This window comes from Leucopleurus acutus (assembly GCF_964270905.1).
Source record: "Leucopleurus acutus genome assembly, chromosome: 11".
NCBI classification, from domain to species: Eukaryota; Metazoa; Chordata; class Mammalia; order Artiodactyla; family Delphinidae; genus Leucopleurus; species Leucopleurus acutus.
In genome coordinates this window covers 62,277,954-62,299,962 of record NC_139152.1, presented here as the reverse complement: position 1 = coordinate 62,299,962, position 22,009 = coordinate 62,277,954, and the positions used below count along the sequence as shown (strand labels likewise).

At 38.0% G+C, this 22,009-nt stretch overlaps 1 pseudogene across 1 annotated transcript in view; it reads right to left on the bottom strand.

Annotated features, from left to right (window-relative positions):
* Positions 1 to 10,535, bottom strand: part of LOC309968949 — a 54,020-nt pseudogene extending 43,485 nt beyond the window's left edge. The window contains exons 1-3 of the transcript in view: positions 10,500 to 10,535; positions 9,482 to 9,562; positions 7,555 to 7,651 (exon numbers count right to left, since the gene is read on the bottom strand). The product of the transcript in view is annotated as an uncharacterized misc_RNA (transcript). The remainder of the gene's footprint in view (positions 1 to 7,554; positions 7,652 to 9,481; positions 9,563 to 10,499) is intronic.
* Between the last annotated feature and the right edge of the window lie 11,474 nt (positions 10,536 to 22,009).

Below are 22,009 nucleotides of genomic sequence, written 5' to 3'. Positions count from 1 at the left end.
TCTCTGAAGGGATATCCATGTACAACAGGTGAGGGAATGTCACGGTAGCCAGTAAGGCTGGAAGAAGAATATCTCCCTCCACCATCAGCCCATGGTTTTAGTTCAGTGTTCAGATTCATAATTTGAGTAATTCAAATTACTTGTATCTTTAATATGCTCTTTTAATTATGCTCTCCTTATTTCTGCATTGTTGTAGCACCTACCTTCTGTCAGGAGTGGTATTAAACTTACAAATAAATTATTGTCAGGCCATTTAAGAGCATTAAGTTATATGAATGCTAATTAATAACGACAAAAACAAAAGTTCACAAGCTGGGTAACATTTACCCAATTATTTTCTGTGGAGATAGAAAAAAATCCCATCTTCAGACACTTTGGGGGGACTTCCCTGGTGGTCCAGTGGTTGAGAATCTGCCTTCCAATGCAGGGGATGCAGGTTCAATCCCTTGTCAGGGAGCTAAGGTCCCACATGCCGCGGGGCAACTAAGCCTGTGCGCCACAACAAAAGATCCCGCATGCCACAACTAAGACCCAATGTAACCAAATAAGTAAATAAATAAATATTTTTTAAAAACCACTTTGGTTTTTTCCATGGAGCTAATAATTTTCAGAGCTACCATTTACTGAGCACTTACTTGTGGCAGCCACTGCCCTGAAACTACTTGAAGAAGGAGAGATGACCATCCAGCTCCTAGGTGCTTCAGTCCACCTTGCTCCCTGCCCCGATCTGCTGCTACAGCTTCAGTCACTGTCTGATGTCACTAGCATGAGAGTCCTTCAGGCTGACTCACAGAAACCTTAAGAAATAATAAAATGATTGTTGTTTTACCCCACTAAGTTGGTGTGGTTTTTTACAGAGCAATTGTAACTGAAACAGGTATGTAAGTATTACTGGAAGAAATAAGCAGGAACTGGGAAGACCTGGGAGGGAAAGAACTGACAATGACAGAAGTTTGCACATTGGAAGTTTTTAAAGTGCTAATTACATATAGAGAATTGACGTGTGTGTGTGTGTGTGTGTGTGTGTGTGCGCGCGCACACGCACACACATGTTCTTGAGTGTGTTTGCCGGGTTGGGAGGTGGGTATCAATCTGCATGCCTTACTTTTGGAACTTTGGAAAAATAGGTTACCTAAAAATTCTATTTTCATGAGGACCTAAATGTGTACAAGAAGAAAGTATAGCGATTTGGAATTGATATGCCTATGGTACCCTACCCACTCCATGAGGAGCCTTGGACTGGTGTTTGGAACAAGGGTACTGGAACCTCTCTCCTATCCTCAGTCCTATGCTTCATCCCCATCCCATGTCCATTCTTCAGTAAATATGCTACACTGACTGATTCCAGGCTCAAGAAAGAGACAGCCTGGTTTTGAATTCTGGCTTTCTCATCTACTAGCAACGTGGCCTTGAGAATCCAACAAATGGAAACTTGTTTTTATAAAGGAAAAAATCAAGGGAATTGTCCAGAGCCTGCATGCCCGGGCAAATGAGGGACTGGTTATGAGAAGCTTCAATGAGTGAGAGACTAAAAGAATATAAATATATAGGAGGTTACAAGCTGCCGTAAAATAACTTCATTCTGAACCCAAAAGTTAACTTAGAAAAACAATGAAGGAAAGAAATCTCACTTCCTAAGAAATCAGGAAAAGTGAAGAGAGTTCTCTATATGGATTGGAAGACAATGAAGAAATTAGAGCTTGTGAATCAGATTACCTTTGTGTATATAATGTGTAAACCAAGATTTCCCCACATATATTACAATCTCTTGTGCTTTAATTGCCTGGCAGAAATGTGATAGGCAGGTGACTCAGTATGGACCAAGAGTAATGAAGAAGAGAGAAAGCAAAGCCCATTTTTTTGCACAAACATGGCAAAAAAAACAAACATTTGAGGAAATCCTAGGCATCTTTAGTTTAAGGGATACCCTGGCCTAATTTCATCAAAGATACAAGGTTCCAATTCACCAGCAACTTGTTAGTCCCCTTTCTCACTTTGTGTTGCTCAGACCTGGGCTATGTATCAAACAACCCTGGAACCAAGCAGATCTCTAAAATCTGGGAGACACCACTCAAGCACACCAGATAAGATAAATATTATTTGGACATGCAACAAAAAGTTGGTTTGTTTTCCTCACAAAATGATTCTACAGAGCGTTTTCTGCTTCCCTAAGAGACCTCAAATACCAAATTATTTTTTCTTCAAGTAGCACTCAGGCTCAGCCCCTAGGATCCTGATAAGCAGTAAGTTTACATTACAGAAATGAAAACCCTCATCTTTTAATATTGTTTGGGAAATAATAGGAAATAAAGACCCATGGGACTCAAATATTTTCCCCAGTATTAAAATAAACTGGATGTTAGTGATAAGAATGGGTTTAAAATAGGAAGTAGTTGCAACCTTGACTAGTCCCAGTTAATGAGACAAAAGCTCTCACCTATTTGTTTGAGTGAGAAAAGTCAGAGGTGTGCTATTCATTTGTGCACAAAGGGAGAAAAAAGGACATTCCAAAACTCTTCTCCTGGCTTAACAAAGAAACGTCATAAATACTTAGTTACCTTTTAAAAAGTAGAGATGTCAGTTTTAAAATAATTACTAGGGGGCTTCTCTGGTGGTGCAGTGGTTGAGAGTCTGCCTGCCGATGTCGGGGGCACGGGTTCGTGCCCCGGTCCGGGAAGATCCCACATGCCGCGGAGCGTCTGGGCCCGTGAGCCATGGCCGCTGGGCCTGCGCATCTGGAGCCTGTGCTCTGCAACGGGAGAGGCCACAGCAGTGAGAGGCCCTCGTACCGCAAAAATAAATAAATAAATAATTACTAGAGCAAATTATTAAGATAACCAATTAGAACTGCAGGCTGGTGAAGGTCATAGGGAACTTTTCAAAGGACACAGCAGCAATTTCTCCTCAAGTCTGGCTGTCTTTAAAAGATTCCTTTGTATAAGTATTTTGCAAAGCCAGTTTTATAATAACAGAAAACAGCACAAGTTTATATATTTTTACAGGTGTCTCCAGACTGAACAGGAAAGTAAGACTGGTACTTTTGTGAACATCCTAGATTCAACCCTTTATCAGAAATACCTTGGGAATTCCCCGGTGGTCCAGTGGTTAGAACTCCATGCTTTCACTGCTGAGGACGCAGGTTCAATCCTTAGTCAGGAAACTAAGATTCCGCAAGCCACATGTAGTGGCCAAACAAACAAACATACAAACAGAAACCCTAACCCTAACCTTCATGTTATTGAACAGTGTCTGCTTCTCTGTAAGAGAAGAAAGAAACTCTTTTCCTCTTTGTTTTTCTGAAAAATCAGGGGCAGTTAGAGAGAAAATGGCAAGGCCTAAAACTTACTTTTAAAAAGCATGTTTGTTAGAATCTTTGGTGGCAACTGATAGCCAACTAAGCTACACAAAGGGGGAAGAAAGGAACTTGCTGTGAGGAATTAAATTGTCTCACAGAACCCAAGGGCAGAGATGTAGCAGGACCCTGATAGTCAACTGGAACCAGGGCTCAAGCACCACTGGGAAATCAGGAGAGGCTCTCCATCCTAGGTCTCTGCTTCCCCTTCAGATCTCCATTTTTCTTTGCTCCTGCATACTGGCTATCTCTGTTCTCCAGACCATGGGGCAGAAAATATCACCATCAACAACTCCCTCCCTAGAATTTAAGACAGTTGAAATCTTCGGTCCCAGTTCCAAATCTCCAGGGAATAAGTCTCATTGGCTTACTTTGGTCCCCAGGATGAGAGAGGGGAAGAGTGTTCAAGTTTAGGAAGAATATATCTTTATATGGATTGAGAATGTAAGCCCCAAATTTCCAGAATATGGAGAAAGAGGGCAGTTCCCAGGACTCTGGAGGATGCCTCTCCAACTCATAGGCAAATTCTTGAAAAATGATTCTATCCCAGGTGATTGTATTTATATATTTCACAGGTAAAGTCACCCTATTATATTGTAAATATAATGTACTCTGTATCAATACATTTCAGGCTCATTATCAGCACCTGTCTGTGATAGTTGGTGTTTTCAGGACAGCACTGACAGCACTGAAATGTTTCCATTTCAACTAATTTATTTGAAAGAAACAAGTTCATATGCTAAATGTAATTCTGAGTCGGACAAAATCTCCACTAAAAAGTTAAAAGTGTGTTTTCAAGCTTATAAGCACTGAGAAGCTATGGCCTTATTTTGTTTTATGAAAAGAGCCAAGGAGAGAACCAGGGGAGAAGAAGCACTTTTCAATTTACCCAAGGATGAGTATGGATATTTGATTTTTACCCGAATGATCTATTTTCTTCTACCTATTTTATCATAGTACTCTCTTTTGTTAAGTTTGCAAATATGAAATAAGAGTCATTTAGGAAACATTCAGTAAAAAGTTGCTGTTGCCTATGCTTTCCATCTCTGGGGGAGTTTGGAATTTCTACCAGAAGATAGAGAATTGGAAAAATTTTGATTACTCAAGAAAATGCCCATTTATTCTTTCAATCAACAAATACCTATTAAGTTCTTGCTATTGTCTGGTTCTTGGTATACAGTAATCAACAAAATAGACAAATTCTTTCCCCTTCTACAGACTATATTCTAGTGAGAAAGACTGTCAATAAAAAGTGCATAAATTTATGTCAGGTGGTCATAAGCAACATAAAGGAAAATAAAAGCAGTATAAAGGGAGAGAGTGATAGAAGTGCTAGTTTAAATAGAGTGAATGGTCAAGGAAGCCTCTTTGAAAAGGTGACACTTGACAAAAATCTAAAAAAAAAAAAAATGAAGGGAGTAAGCCATGCTAATATTTGGGAGATAATGGGTTTTGAAGCTCTGAGTTTTGGTTGATTCCCAGTCTCCAACAAGTTTCTTAAAGCGATCGAGTGGATCTTCCTACCGGACGATCCTAGTTTAAGCAGTGAGTGCACTGATTCCTGTGCCCTCCACCAACCCTGACACTGCAGGCTCTGGTTCTTCACCATAACGAGTCTCTTGCTCATCTTCGGCCACAAAACACCAACAACAATGCTAAGTGCCTCAGCTCTTTACAAGACTTTCCGGAGAATGTCTCAACTCTTTCAGCCAAACTTGGGTGGTCATCCTAAGAGTAGCTGCGGTGGGGGGATGTGTACGTGCATGCAGGGACTTTTCTTCTCATCCCTACATCTCCGTCAGCTGCCCAGATAAGCCGTACAAATAAACATACAATCTAAGTTATAGTATACTTTTAGACAAGCAACTTCGAAATAAGTCCCCAAAGTGAATTCCCTTCCCCCCAACCCCCCATATATTCAAACACACACAAGTACACAAAAGACAATACTGCTCCCGATGTCCCCAGATGGAAGTTCTGGCACCAACACTGACTGCCGTCATATGGTTACAGCTCATTTAGCTCTCACCAGCTAGCCTTCCTTACTGTGTTTACAGTCCCGGTGTTGTTGCAAGCTGGGTTCCCCAGGAACTGACTTGAAGACTGAGTGAGTGTGCATGATGTTCGTTAAGGAGTACCTTGGGATTAGCACCTGTGTAATGGAAGGGAAGGGAAGGGAAGGAAGCCGGAGTGGACAGAGGGAGAAGTCGAATTGTGATGCAGTCCTGATGATAGCCTTGGCTGATGCCACAGGGAGCTCTGGAGCTGGAATGACTCTCCAGAGCTGTCCCAGGTTGGGCCAAGATGGCTAGACCTTTATGTTCCCACATCAGTCAGTTATTTTGAGGAAGCCCAGGCCACAAAGAAAGGCCATGCATACATGTTCCAGCCAAAAGCCCCTGCTGAGGTCCCGGCCAACAACCCACATCCTTCTACACGCATGTGGATGAGGAAGCCTCAAGATGACTCCAGCCCCAGTCAGTCTGACTGCAACCCCAGGAGACTAGGCTTAGCCGGACCCAGTCAGCCCCCAACACTATGAGAGATAATAATAAAATATAAACAATTATTCCATGCTACTGAGTTGAGGCACGTTTGTTACATAGCTGTAGATAGCCAAAACATTGAAGAATCCTCCCAAGGGGCTGAAGCAGATTTATCTCAACATTTTCTAATCAGAAGCACTTAATATTATTGTCTTCAGATCTAACCATCATATCAAATTTCCTATCACAGTTTCTCTCAAGAGATTTTATATCCTTCAAAATAGGATCTTAAGATCTGCCTTTCATCTCCCTGAGGTAGACAAGCAGATAATTTTCCTGTGGCATGTAGATTATGACCCTGAGGACAATGAAGTAACAACTTATTTTCTGTTGGGAGCATCTGCACTACACCACAGAACCAAGTAGCTGTATCCCAAGTAGTGGGATTTTGTAGTTTATTGCTTTGCCTTTTGTCTGCTCACATTTACTAGTTCATTCTGAGACTTTACTACAATAAGTAAAAAGTAAATTACTTCAAAGGAAAATAAGTCAATAGTTAAAGAAAAAATTATTATTTAAGCCATTGAAGGATTTAAAAAGGAGAATAACGGGTTTCCCTGGTGGCGCGGTGGTTGGGAGTCCGCCTGCCGATGCAGGGGACACGGGTTCGTGTCCCGGACCGGGAAGATCCCACATGCCGCGGAGCGGCTGGGCCCGTGAGCCACGGCTGCTGAGCCTGCGTGTCCAGAGCCTGTGCTCCGCAACGGGAGAGGCCACAACAGAGAGAGGTCCTCATACCGCAAAAAAAAAAAAAAAAAAAAAAAAAAAAGAGGAGACTAACATGTTCTGATTTACATATTAAAAACAATGCTGTTTCTGTTATGTAGAGGAAAGAAGAAAGAAGATGAGTTAGGAGGCTATAGATAGATAAGATAGATAAGAATCAGTAGAATTTGATGCCAGATTAGATATGGAAGATAACAAAAGTGAAATTATCAAGGATGATTTCCAGGTTTCTGGAAAGAGCAGCTGGAAAAAAAGGCTGAAAGAGAAGTGGAATTGGAGGCGAGGGAAAGATCAAAAGTTCAGTTTTAGCCAAGTTCAGAGGTTTCCGTGAATGAAAATATCAGGAAAGATCAGTTGGATAATACCCTCTGGAACCCCAAACAGAGGGGAAAAATAAGAGTATAATTCAAGTTGCAAATGTGCTCCTGCATGTATTGCTGTTTATCCAAATGTGCTCGTTATTTCCTTTAGCATCTTCAAAAATTATTGTTCAGCCTTGCAGAAATGCAGATGTGCCTTATTTGTAAAGTTGCTGTGAAATGTCTGCCATCTGGTGGAGAGTCATGGAGAGTGCTATAAATTTACTTCAACCAAAGGAATAGAAATGCTTTTACTGCCAAGTAGCACAAATCTTTTTAATGTCACTGTCTTACTAATAAACATTCACATCTTTATCTATATTTCTCATTAGGGAAAATTGGTTGCTATGTTTAAACCTAAATCACATCAAAGTGTGCAGCATTGAAAAGGTTTATAAAAGGAATCTTTAGTTTTATAAAGTATTAGAACCAACATTAAGTATAATTCCCCAAATTGGATATTCTAGGAACTACCTCAGAAAAGATGGAGTCTTTGGCCTCTTTGACAGAAAATAAATTAATATTTATTTTTTCCCTCAGGAACAGCCAGTGGGTGCTGGAGCTGGCTTACCCAGGCTCTTGAGCTGATTGTGCACATCTCTCCACAACTGTACGTTCTGCGATTTCAGGTTGGTAGCTTCAAGTTGGCCATGGTGCGAGTACTCATACTAAAAAAGTCAACAAAGACTTCAAATCAGAATTTCATCTTTGTTTCTGTTTTCAGAAAGCCAGTTTATTGGCACACTATGCATATATCACTTTTCTCTCTTGATTCCACCAATTTTTAACAAAAGCATTCCATGGAACATTTGTTTAAAATTTTTTATTTTATTTAAATACACATTGCCAAATTTGGGAGACCATGGAATGTTTTAGGAAATATTATTTGAGTTTTATACTTTTCTTTTAATTGGAGGAGCCCAGAGTGAATTTTTAGGTTATTTATGATTAAAATTATTACATAAAAATATTTTACCTCACATCACTGCACTCCTAGTAGGACCATTACCAGTTCTGGCGTTTGGATTTCTTGAAATAATGATTGTCAGCTAATAGGTGCAATGAATGACCATATAGTTCCAAAATTGGGACCAGAAATCTAGAAGTTCTAAGTACACATCAATGGAGGAATATGTGCTTTGAGACTGTCCTGGTCTATTTTTAAAGAGATGGACTTGAGAGGGATATGTTCTTATTGTATTTGTCTGATGACTCAGAAATAGTCCCTCTGATGTTGTCTGAGGGCAGTATGATCAGTTTACCGTTGCCTCTAGTTACATTGCCTTAAAGAGGCTTAAACCATAATGCAAGCGAATTCTTTTTTTTAAATCCATATCTCATGTTAACACATAAGGACAAGTCCTAGACATAGAACTATTGGATCAGGGTCTTTATGTTCAGTCCTTCACCATGCCATATTCTAAAATAGGATTTTCAGATCTTATGGGTTCTATAAACTTCCTTGTAGACAGCTATCTTTGTATCTCCTACACCCAGCATAAAAATTCAAAAAATATTTGTTCATTTTTTACAAAGTTATAAAGGTAAAAATAAATGCAATTATTTATTTAATGCCTGTTTTCCCCAGGGGACTGCGAGTTCCATGGGGTCAGGGATCATATCTGTCTTGTAAATACTGTATCCTCAGTGTCTGGCATATGGTAGGGAATTCATAAATATTTATTGAATGAACAAATAGAATATAGATGTTAGTGATGATATTAGGTACTGGATCTAATACAGGTGTATTTAAATTTGTGTTGCAGGTATTCTGGCTTACCCAAAATGCCATTCTGTTTTTTATAGGTGATTATATAAAGGAGATTAGGGGGCTTTACTCAACCATCTCATGATACTCAGGTTAATTATTCTGATTGTTAAGGGTCTGAATTTAATACAGTAAGGAAATTTTCCTGGTTTCTAGGATTCTTGTCAAACATTAGTCAAGGGAAGAACAATTCGCTTGTACTGTTTTGGGGGTCACTCTTCCCGAGTTACTTAGTCATTATGCTTTCCTCCCCTTGAGGCAGGAAGGGGGCAAGGGCACAACCTTTGAAAGAAAGACATAGCCTGAGGACAAGACATAAACTGATTAGAGCCAAATAGGTCCCAGACTTCCACTAGACCTTGAGCCTCAGTATACGCTCAATGTAACACATCAACAAGCTAAATGAAACAGTTACAGGCACCATGACAGTTCCAAGGCCAACCACAAAAGGTCGAAAGTGGGTGGTGGCCCAATTCCTGGAAATCCCCACTCCTTTCCCCAAATAGCTAGAATACTCCTCCCACTCATTAGCCTATGAAATTACCCACCCCTATAAAAACTGACAACCCCATATCATGGTGCCTTTCTCACCTTCTGAGATGGCCCACATTCTGTCTGTGGAGTGTGTTTCTCCCTGAATGAATCGTCTTTCTCTTTACTGTGGCTCATTCTTGAATTCTTTCTTGCACGAAGCCAAGAACCCACACTTGGTGGCCATCTCAGGACTCACCTGAGACCTGGGACATGGCCATCCTCTCGTGCCCCACTCTCTTTCCTGCAACACCCTTTCCTTTTCGCAAAATGAAGGAACCTGAAGTAAAGACACAAAACCATGTCTTAGGCAAGATTATGTTGGTTTTACTTGTAAATAGTTTCTCCCTTCTTAAGAACCAAATGCTTCTTAAATAGGTTATAGTCAAAATTTATAATCTTCCTGGTCAACATCCCCTACCATCTGAACTTTGAAAATCTAGTTAAATTTGTCTCCTTCCAGTTTCTCTTCATGCTGTTGGCAGACCCATCTCTTTTGTGAGATATGGTCGTGTCATGCTTTTGCTTTCTTCATGTCTTCAAAGCTCTTTTTCACTTATGTTAATACAATGATGTCAGGTCTAGAAACTCCACCTCATGTCTGAGACTTTCCATGAGACTTTCTTTGAAACTCTCTCAAATTAAGCACTGGTATGTATACCTTTGTAATACAAAATGTCACCCACTCAAACCTGGGATAAAGGGATTAACAGTCAGTAGGGTCCTCAGCTCAGTGGCAAAAAGTGTCATGGGGGGATTCCCTGGTGGTCCAGTGGTTAGGACTCTGTGCTTCCATTGCAGCGGGCACGAATTTGATCCCTGGTCAGGGAACTAAGATCCCACAAGCCGTGTGGCGTGTCCAAAAACAAACAAACAAAACCAACCCCCCCAAAAAAGTGTCATGGGTCTTTATTTATGTGGGATCCATGCTCAGTTTGGACTCCACGCAGGAAAATCTTTCTTATCACAACTCAATGGCCAGAGAAACACATGATCATTTCCTACAGGGAGAGTGCAAACCCAGAACATTGAGGCTAGAGACACCAAACTGCAGAATCATCTAGTCATTTTCAGCTTCAGCATGTAAAGATTCTTACGTACCGGTACAATGAGAATGATAACAGTTTATTCCTTGGGATTTTCTTTTCAATATATAGAGAAAACAAAATGAGATGTGTGGAAATATTTTGTAAAATGCAAAAGGGAAAGGGACTTACATTCATGGAACACTCATCAAGTGCCAGGCCGTGCATGTAACAAATGTAGCACAGGCGTGTATTTCTTAGTTCTCTGCTCATTACACTCTGGGGGAGCATTCAACCATAACGTTAATTTCCAAGACTAGGCATCCTCTATCTTCCCTTATGTAGAGAAAGACCTCCATACTTGAATGCCCAGACTTGCTGTTAAGGTCATTCTCTGCTATTTGTCTAAATTTAAACTGGTTTCACATAATTCAAAAAAAATACATGCACCCCTATGTTCAGTGCAGCACTATTTACAATAGCCAGGACATGGAAGCAAACTAAATGTCCATCAACAGAGGAATGGATAAAGATGTGGTACATATATACAATGGAATATTACTCAGCCATAAAAAGGACAAAATAATGCCATTTGCAGCAACATGGATGGAACCAGAGATTGTCATACTGAGTGAAATAAGTCAGACAGAGAATGACAAATATCATATGATATCGCTTGTATGTAGAATCTAAAAAAATGGTACAAATGAAACCATCCCCCCCAATAACAAATGTTTTGTTATTTACAAAACAGAAATAGAGTCACAGATGTAAAAAACAAACTTATGATTATCAGGGGGAAAGAGAGGGGTGATAAACTGAGATTGGGATTGACATATACACACTACTATATACAAAACAGATAACTAATAAGGACCTACTGTGTAACACAGGGAACTCTACTCAATACCCTGTAATACCTATATGGGAAAAGAATCTAAAAAAGAGTGGATATATGTTTATGTATAACTGATTCACTTTGCTGTACAGCAGAAACTAACACAACATAGTAAATCAACTATACTCCAATAAAAATTAAAAAAAATAAAGTGGTTTCAGAGGAACTTATCTAGCTCTTTATTATTTTTTAATGACAGTATTTACTATAGCTACATTTAAAACTATTATATCTGCTCTTCTTAAGTTGTGGCATTACAGTTAAATTAATTTTGTTACTTAATAGTGCTCTCAGTCTTAAGTAAGGGACAGGAATTATCATTCCAATGGGGAAAGTAGTTGCCCATTATAGTAGTTGAAAGAGAGTGCCTCAGTGGAGAGAAGAGTCTGTTTGATAAATGGTGTTGGTAAAATTGGATATTCACATGTAAAATAATGAAAATAGACTCCTATCTTACACCACTTACAAAAATTAACTGAAAATGAATTGAAGACTTAAACATGGGACCTGAACCATGCAACTCCTAGAAGAAAACATAGGAAAAAAGTTCCTTGACATGGGTCTTGGCAATGATTTTTTGGATATGTCACCAAAAGCAAAAATAAACAAGTTGGATGACATAAAACTAAAAAGCTTCTTCATAGTAAAAGAAACAATCAACAAAGTAAAAAGGCAACCATGGAATGGGAAAAAAATATTTGCAAACCAGATATCTGATAAGGGGTTATTATCCAAAATATATGAAGAACTCATACAACCCAACAGCCAAAAATCTCCCCCAAAACAAAAAAACCATAATGATAAAACTAAATAATCCAATTAAAAGATGGGCAAAAGACCTGAATAGACATTTTTCCAAAAAAAGATATACAAAAGGCCAATAGGTACATGAAAAGATGTTCAACATCACTAGTTATTAGGGAAATGCAAATTAAAACCACAATATGATATCACCTTATGCCTGTTAAAGTAGCCATCATCCAAAAGATAAGAGGTAAAAATGCTGGTGAGGATGTGGAGAAAAGGGAACCCTTGTGCATTGTTGGTGAGATAGTAAACAAGTACAGACACAAGGAAAACAGTTTGGAGGATCCTCAAAAAGTTAAAAATAGAACTACAATACAATCCAGTTATTCCATTTCTTGGAATATATCCAAAGGAAACAAAAGCACTAACTCAAGAAGATATCTGCATCACCATGTTCATAGCAGCATTATTTACAATAGCTGAGACATGGATAAAACCTAAGTGTCTGTCCATAAATGCACGGATAAAGAAGTTACAGTATATACATACAAAAGAATATTATTCAGCCATTAAAAACTGAGGGAACCCTGCCATCTACAACAGCATGGATGGACCTTGAGGGCATTATGTTAAGTGAAATAAGTCAGACAGAAAAAGACAAATACTATATGATCTCACTTAAATGAAGAATCTTGAAAAACAAAACACTAAACTCATAGAAAAAGAGATCAGATTTGCGGTTATGGGTCGGGGGGCGGTTCAGGGGAGGAGGAGTTGGAGGAAGGTTGTCAAAAGGTACAAACTTCTACAACCTAAATGTCCATCGATAGATGAAAGGTTAAAGAAGATGTGGTATATATACATACAATGGAATATTAGCCACAAAAAGGATGAAATAATGTCATTTTCAGCAACATGGATGCATTTAGAGATTATCATACTAAGTGAAGTAAGTCAGACAAAGACAAATATCATATGATATCACTTATATGTGGAATCTAACAAAATGATACAAATGAACTTATTTACAAAACAGAAACAGACATAGAATATCAAACTTACAGTTACCAAAGGGGAAAGGGGGAAGAGAGGGATAAATCAGGAATTTAGGAGTAATATACACACACTACTATATACAAAGTAGATAAAAAACAAGGACCTACTGTATAGCACAGGGAACTATACTCAATATTTTGTAAGAACCTATATGGGAGAATAACCTGAAAAATAAAAGTTTTGTATATATATAAAAACTGAATATATATATATATAACTGAATAACTTTGCTGTACACCTGAAACTAACACAACATTGTAAATCAACTATACTTCAATTAAAAAAATAAATAAAAATTTTTAAAAAGGTACAAACTGCCAGTTACAAGATAAATAAGTACTAGGGCTGTAATGTACAGCATGATAAATACAGTTGACACTGCTGTATGATATATAGAAAAGTTGTTGAGAGTAAATCTTAAAAGTTCTCATCACAAGGAAAATTTTGTTTCTTTCTTTTTTATCTATATGATATGATGGACGCTAACTAAACATTACCACAATATATGTAAGTCAAACCATTTTGCTGTATACCTTAAACTTATTCAGTGATGTATGTCAATTATATCTCAATAAAACTGGAAGGAAAATAAAAAGGGAGAGCCCCCTGAGCAGTAGCCTTTCCTAAGACAGATCTCCTAAGACGGCATTAATGAACCTCTGGATACAATCATAGAGTAAAGACCAATAGTCCATGCTAAAAGGCACTATTCACTTTTCATTCTGTGAAAAGGAAAAGGGAGGAAAGGCACATAAATACTTTAGTTATATAGAGTAGATGAAACAAGGACTTTGAAACCGCACAGAACCTGGTTTCAAATGTCATTCCATCACTTCCTATTTGAACTTGGAAAAGTTACTTAACATCTTTGTACCTTGATTTCTCTTACGAAAATCCAGATAATAATATCTAAGTGCTGTTGCCAGGATTAACTGACATACAATTTAGCATAATAAATAACACATACAAATTGTTTAATAAATATATATCACTTTAAAAGAGCTATCTTTGTGATATATGGACCACAGAAAAGCTACAGATTCCTGCTAGATTTGTCTAGAGAGAAACTACAGCGAATTAAAATACTGACTGCATTTTTCATTTTCCCCTTTACGTTTATATTGCAAAGAGACAGTATAAAGCCAGTCCAGCTATAACCACAATCTTCTATTTGTTAGGCTCCAGTTCTTGTAAGTGCTATACAATTAGTTAGTTCCCCCTTGAGTATAGCCATTTATATGCCTAACAGGTAAAGAACTGAGCTCAACGTCTTGCCTCACACAAACCGTTCCTTTTTTTGACTTCCTGATTTCTTTGAATAGCATCACCATTCTCCCAGTAACTCATGCTTGAAACTCTAGTCATTTTTGACAACCACTTCTCCCTCACCACCACCTATTGAACTTACTTCCTCATTGTTCTCAAAATCTATCTCCACTCATCTCCATTTCTAGGGCCACCACCCTAGTTCAGGTCTCCAACCTGTTTTTCTGGCCTCAAGTGTCTTTTTGCCACCAAATTCTTTTCATCTATAGTTGCCAAACAAATCTTAAGCAAATAATGCTTTACTGAGACTGTTTTACCCCATTACCTCTGCCTCTGCTGAAACATGTCTGGTAGTTCCCCATTGCTTACCAAATGAACTTCAGGCAGTCAGTACCTCCATGAGATGACCCTATACTAAATTTTTGGCCTTGTCTTTAATTACTCTACTATCTGCATCCTCCTTGCCTTTCCCCAAGCAAGGAGGAAGACTTTTTTACCTCCATAAAGCTATTACTATTTATTATACTTTGAAAAACCTACACTTTCATTTCATCTGTTCAAATTATGTCACCCTTTAAGGCCAAAAGCAAATGTCATCTCTCTAACAAATGAAACAGTAGATTTGCAGAAAATTCATTTTAAAATTAATGAACTTATTTAATTCATTGATTAAATGAATTAATCAATGAATGTATAAATGAAATAAAAAATGAATGAATAAAATTCTACCCTGAAGGGCTAGGTTGATTCCTGGAACGAGATCAAGAATTAAAATGGAATCATTAGAAGATTAGTGTACGGTTTGATTAGGCAGATAAAAATAGAGGCAAGAAATCTTTACTTTGGCAAGAAGAATGGAGGGTTAGAAATGGGGAATTGAGCTGGAACCAAGAACCGAATATCATGGGTCATGCTTATTAGCAAGCAGAAAAAGCTGATGAGAGAGAAGTTAGGCAGGATTGGTTATAACAGCACAGACTCTACTCAGAGGGCAAATTGTGTGAAAAATGGATTGCCACCACTTAGAGTTTAGATTTGTTCTTGATCGGTGGTTCTCAAAATGTGATCTGCAGACTCCATGGAGTCCCCAGGAAGCTATCTGCAAGGTCAAAAATATTTTCACAGTCATACTAAGACATAACTTGCCTCCCTCACTGTGTTGATATTTGTACTATTGCTAGTTCCTTAACAGAAATCAAAGCAGTGATACCAAACTGTACTAGTAGTCATTGTATTCTTCATTGCTATATACAGCTGGCCCTCTGTATTCCCGCAGATTCAACCAACCATGAACTGAAATTATTTTTTTAATTTTTTCTTTTGAAAAGTTCCAAAAAAGCAAAACTTGAATTTGCTGCTCCAGTAAATATTTACATAGCATTTATGAACTATTTACATTGCATTTACATTGTATTAGGTGTTATAAGTAATCTAGAGATGATTTAAATTATACAGGAGAATATTCCATAGATTGTATGCAAATACTGTGCCATTTAGTATGAGACATGAGCACCGTGGTATTTTGGCAACTGCAGGGGATCCTGAAACCAATCCCCTGTGGATACCAAGGGATGACTGTACTCACAGGAAAGAAAAGAGAATTTAAGATGATGCTTGATAAAATAGTAATAATTATTAATTTTATCAAATCTGAACCCTTGATCACGTCTTTTAAAAGTTATGTGAGGCAAAATGCATAAAGCATTTCTGCTGTATACCAAAGAACAATGGTTGTCTCGAGGAAAAGGATTTATGTGATTGAGTTGTGAGCTGAACAAGCCACTCTTTACATGGAACACCATTTTTGCTTGAAAGACTGACAGACAGACAACCTATAGTCATTCAGACTTGGGTATCTGGCAGACATTGTCTCAAAATTTAATGAAGTCTGTATTTCAATGAAAACAACTTACAGCATTTTTTGTTAAGAATAAAATTTGAGATTTCAAAAATTAGAATTTTGGAAAACTTATATCCACCCTGTGAGTTTGACAATTTCCTAATTCTTAAGGACTTTTCTGATGAGTAGTTATATTAATGAATGTTGAGTTTTTGATATTTCAAAATGATACATGTCAGGATTTGGAAGATATGCATAACTCAGTGAACCACTATTTTCCAAATGACCAATGAATGACATTACAAAACAATGTGGGACTAAAAGATCCATTCAAAGTTCAAGACACACCATAATACACCAATGGATTTTAATGTTACAGTATACAAATGTTCATTCCTATAGTTTCAGGTTCCACATTGCTACTAACCTTTAAGAAACTATCACTTTTAAGGTTTTGGTGGTGTGAAAGCAAAGAATTATACTCACAATTAACTTTTAAAAGAACTATTAAATACTTTTCCAATTACATATGTGTGCGAGGCTGGATTTTCTTCATTTATTTCAACTAAAAATAATATCAGAACATATGGAATACAGAAGTAGACATAAGAATTGAACTGTCTTCTATTAAGCTGGACATTAAAGAGATCTGCAAAAATGTAAAACCAATACCACTTTTATCACTAAATTATTTTGGAAAATACAGTTAATTTTCATGAAATATATGTTATTTATCTTAAAATATAATGGGCTTAGTCTTTTTTAAAGGAATCACTAAACCTTAAAAATTACTAGTTTTAATATCTAATATGGTAAATATCAACAGATATAAACAAAAGCTCTTTGGAATTCTCCATAATTTTTAAAGGTGTAAATGGGTTTTGAGACCAAATGCTTAAGAACTGCTGTCCTCAGCAGCCCCACCCCAGGACCTTTTTAGGTCTGTTGGAAAACAGAAGTTAGGGAATGGTAGCTCCTCTACGTAAATGGCTATAATTCCTTGGTCCAGAAATTGTTCAAATCTATCTTGAGTTGAAGTAGCAGAAAATCTGAGAGTCTGATGAAGTTAAGATTACCCACATCCCCTGGTTTACTGATGTCTGATCTAAACTTTAGCTTTATTTGGTTAGAATTCTGATGCCCCCATCCCAAGGTAGCCTCTAGAAGACAGTCTAGAGCATGGGCTTAATGGCACTAGAATCCCCAGTCTAGTTGCAATCAGAAAAAGTTAACAGAGGAAGGCACCCTGACCTTTTGATCTTTATGGTTTTAACAAAAGGTTGTAGTGCTACTTCTCTAGAGCAGGCTTTCTGGACAGTGTTCAGAAGCCATCTCCTAACAATATTTTTTACCATCTGGGGAAGATGAAGATTTTCAAAATCATCAAGTCCTGATCCCTTTTTAAAAAATTAATTAATTTTTATTTTTGGCTGAGTTGGGTCTTTGTTGCTACGTGCGGGCTGCGGGTGGACTTTCTCTAGTTGCGGAGAGCAGGGGCTACTCTTCGTTGTGGTGCGCGGGCTTCTCATTGCGGTGGCTTCTCTTGTTACAGAGCACGGGCTCTAGGCGCACAGGCTCAGTAGTTGTGGCTCATGGGCTCTAGAGCACAGGCTCAGTAGTTGTGGCGCATGGGCTTAGTTGCTCCGTGGCATGTGGGATCTTCCCAGACCAGGGCTCGAATCCGTGTCCCTTGCATTGGCAGGCAGATTCTTAACCACTGCACCACCAGGGAAGCCCATCCTGATCCCTTTTTATTTAACAGTATTGCCCCTAAATTCTCCCTCTCTCTCTCTCTGACATTTTGCATTTTGCTATATGTATCAAGAATAAAAGTGTCACCTTCAACATTTTGCTTAGAAATCACTGTAACTATATAACAAAGTTCCATCACTTACAAGTTTTGCTTTCAACATAACTGCAGCAGACAATTTCACTAAGCTTTTTTGTCACTACATAACAAGTATTCTCCTTCCTCTAGTTTCCAATAACATGCTCCTCACTTCCTTCTGAGAACTTCATAGCAGTGTCCTCAGTGTCCGTATTTCTACTGATAGTCATGGTGATTCTAGTCATGGTGCTTAAATTTCTCTATTATGCTCTTCAACATTCTTCCAGCCTCCACCCATCACTCAGTTCCAAAACCACAGACATATTTTCAGGTACCTGTTAAAACAGCACTCCACTTCTAGGTACCAAAATATGTATGTTTTCTATTTCTGTGTAATGAATCCCATAAACTTATCAGCTTAAAACAACACATATTTATTATCTCTGTTTCTGTGGGTCAGGAGTTCAGGCACAGCTTAGTTGGAGTTTCCACTGTTGGGTCTCCCATTGAACGTGTTGACTGTGTTGTGTTCCCATCTGGAGGCTCAAATGAAGAAGAATCTTCTTCCAAACTCTCAGGTTGTTGGCAGAATTCATTTCCTTGCAGCTGTAGGACTGAGAGCTTCAGACATTTTTGCTGGCTGTCAGCCAGAGGCTGTCCTCCACTTCTAGAGGCCATGTGAGTTCCTTGCCACATGGTTCTCTCCATAGGCAGTTCATAACATAGCAGCTTGCTTCTTCAAAGACAGCAGCAAAGTGACAAAGGGCAATTCTGCTAATAAGATGAATTCTTACATAATGTAACATAATTATGGGAGTGATGTATCCCATAACATCTGCCATACAATGTAATTATGGGAGTAACACCCTATAACTTTTGCCATATTCTATTGGTTGGAAGCAATTCACAGGCTCCACCTACATTCAGGGATAGGAGCTTAAAGAAGGGCATTAAAAGGCAGGGATCATTGGTAGTTGTTACCTCAGGGTCTATCTGCCACAATGAACAATGAGGGGTGGAAACTAGTAGATAAATGCTTCCCTTTTCTTCACTCAGGCAGACAATTCTAGGTGAATTCTAGACAACTATTCAAAGATCTAGAAAAATGAACCTTAGTTGCCTACAGAAATGTCTAGACTGATCATCTAGTCTTGAATTGGCTTTCCTCCCTTCCATGTTTTAGTTTCCCAGTTTTTCACTCATTTGCTGGGATCTCTTTCCAAAATCAACTACCTGCACATAAGTCATTGTCATAGACTAATTTCTGGGAGGAAGCTAGGTAAAGGTAGAAGGAGTAAATAAACCTGTATAGATGGTACATTACAAAATAGGAGGGATATTAAGCAGGAGATCCTCCTTCCCACAGAAGAATTATGAACCTCCTCCCACAACCCCATATAATTTCTCTGGACTATCTTTAGTAAAGCAATGCTAAAACTTCAAGAAAGAAAGCACAAGAGAGTTTTCTAAGATACAGTATCTAAACTCTCTTCTCCACAAAGCCAGAACTTACCCTGGATGCTAGACTGGGCTAGGCTAGCAAGTGGAGCTTAATTAGTTCCTGTTGTAGAGAGAGAGTTCTATCAAGTATGAACCTGGCAAAGCTAAAGGGCACAAAAAGAATGATAGAAGTATTTAAATATAGAGAAGAAAACTATTAAAGAACATTTTTCACCAAAAAAGGACTAGTTTTCTTTAGTGCCTGTCTTCTGAAGATATGCCTGTCTTCTGAAGTGGTGACTACCATTCACTCTACTTTGGCCAAGTCATTCGTCAAACCAGTGACTGTCGGGTCACATGTTTGGGGAGGGTATGGATAGAATTACAAAAAGGGGACCCATGACACTCGGGGTAACAGTTATGAGGAAGAAAAACCAATGAGGTACTTACAAAAAGGACTTGAGTCAGAATCATATGGACACCATGTCTAGCACAGTGAATTACTGTAATCTTCACATAAAACTTTGAAAACAGTTGCCTTAAGATTATACTGTCTGCATGATCAGAGTTCTCATTTCCTTTTCTTAAAATATGGGTTAGGACTCTTTGAAATGTCTAAAGATAGGTGACTACCATTGGCTGAGTATACTGTATGAACAGGCCCAGCACTGAGCTAATTGCTTTGCATGCAATTTCACAATGTCTTTTTGAGCATAGAAGCTATTATTATTCTTTCCCCTAAGAATGGGGAAACTGTTAACCTCAGGATATTGAGTAATTTGCCCAAGGTCATAACAGCTAGTGAATGACAAAGCCAAGACCCAAAACTCAGGTCCGCTTACTCTAAAGTTAAGGGCTTTAACCACTGCATCACACTGCTGTCTCAGGTTTCAAGATAGGAAATCTCAATTAAAAAAAAATATTTTAAAAGAATTTAAGTTTTTCCATATCTCATTTTAGTCACTTAAACTAATAAGCTTAAAAATTCTGTTTTTCTCTGAAAAATGCAAACTAATCTATGGTGACAGAAAACACACATCAGCACTTGAGAATAGGAGAAGGCTGGGAGGGGCAGGAGGAAGGAGGAAGGAAATACAAAGTGGCACGAAAAAACTTTTGGGAGTGATAAATATGTTTGTTATCTTGATTATAATGATAGTTCCATGTCTGTATACATGTGTCAAAACTTATCAAATTATACTTTAAATATGTACAGTTTACTGCATGTCAATTATACTTCAAATTGCAGATGAGGAAGTCAGTATCAAGAAGTTAAAGTGTCTTGTCCAAGATTAGCCAGAGAGATGGTAGTAGAGACAATAAAAATACAGCTTCTAAGATTCTTGAACAAGTGCTTTTTGCATCTCAATTTGAGGTTATTCGCATCTGGTTTCAAAAAGGATTTGAAGAGACATAAAATATGACATGAAAGAAAGAAGAGGATCATGCTTAAGAAAACCTATGGGCTAACTTACTTATCTCAATTGAGACTGGAAATCCACTGTGAATTCATTTGATGAAAAAGTTCAATGCATCTCTTTAGAAGTTTGTCATCATATGCAATTTATTGAGAAATACATATTTTTAGGAAGTCTAAAGTTTGTGTGATCAGCAGGAGGCAACTAAATACTTGAGAAACAGCATCTTGTACAGGAGAACAAATTAAAATTGGAGACTGTTAGCATTCTCAGCTGTGTAGAAGAACTAAATTCCTTTTAAAATGATAATTAACACCTAGCCACATATTCTCGTAACACTGAATTTGTGAAGATAGTTAGAACACTCCCCTAAGTAGACAGACTATAAAACCACATACTAAGGCCTATATGTAGCAGATTGTTTGGGCTGTTTTTTTCCATCTACAAGGTTCTTTGCAAAAATCTATGTATTTTATAATAGAGTTTTTAAAAACTTCTTGTATTATAGAAAATATGGGGAATTCCCTGGCGGTCCAGTGGTTAGGACTTGGCGCTTTCACTGCTGGGGCCCAGGTTCAATCCCTGGTTGGGGAACTAAGATCCCGAAAGCTGCATGGTGTGGCCAAAAAAAGAAAAGAGAATATAATAAACATTGACTTATTTCTGTAAGTTATTCTAGAATTCTGCTATTTCACTTGACATTTTTTTGCAGTATTATCTCACTGTAATTTTGTTTTTAATTTTTATTGGAGTAGAGTTGCTTTACAATGTTCTGTTAGTTTCTACTGTACAGCAAAGTGAATCAACAGTATGTGTACATAGATCCCCTCTTTTTTGGATTTCCTTCCCATTTAGGTCACCACAGAGCACTGAGTAGAGTTCCCTGTGCTACATAGTAGGTTCTCATTAGTTATCTATTTTATACATAGTACCAGTAGTGTATATATGTCAATCCCAATCTCCCAATTCATCCTACCCCCCCCCTTTCCCCCTTGGTATACATACGTTTGTTCTCTATATTTGTGTCTCTATTTCTGCTTTGTAAATAAGATCGTCTATACCAATTTTTTTCAGATTCCACATATATGTGTTAATATATGATATTTGTTTTCTCTTTCTGACTTAACTCCACTCTATATGAATCTCTATGTCGAATCACATCTCTGCAAATGAGCCGATTTCATTCCCTTTTATGGCAAGTAACATTCC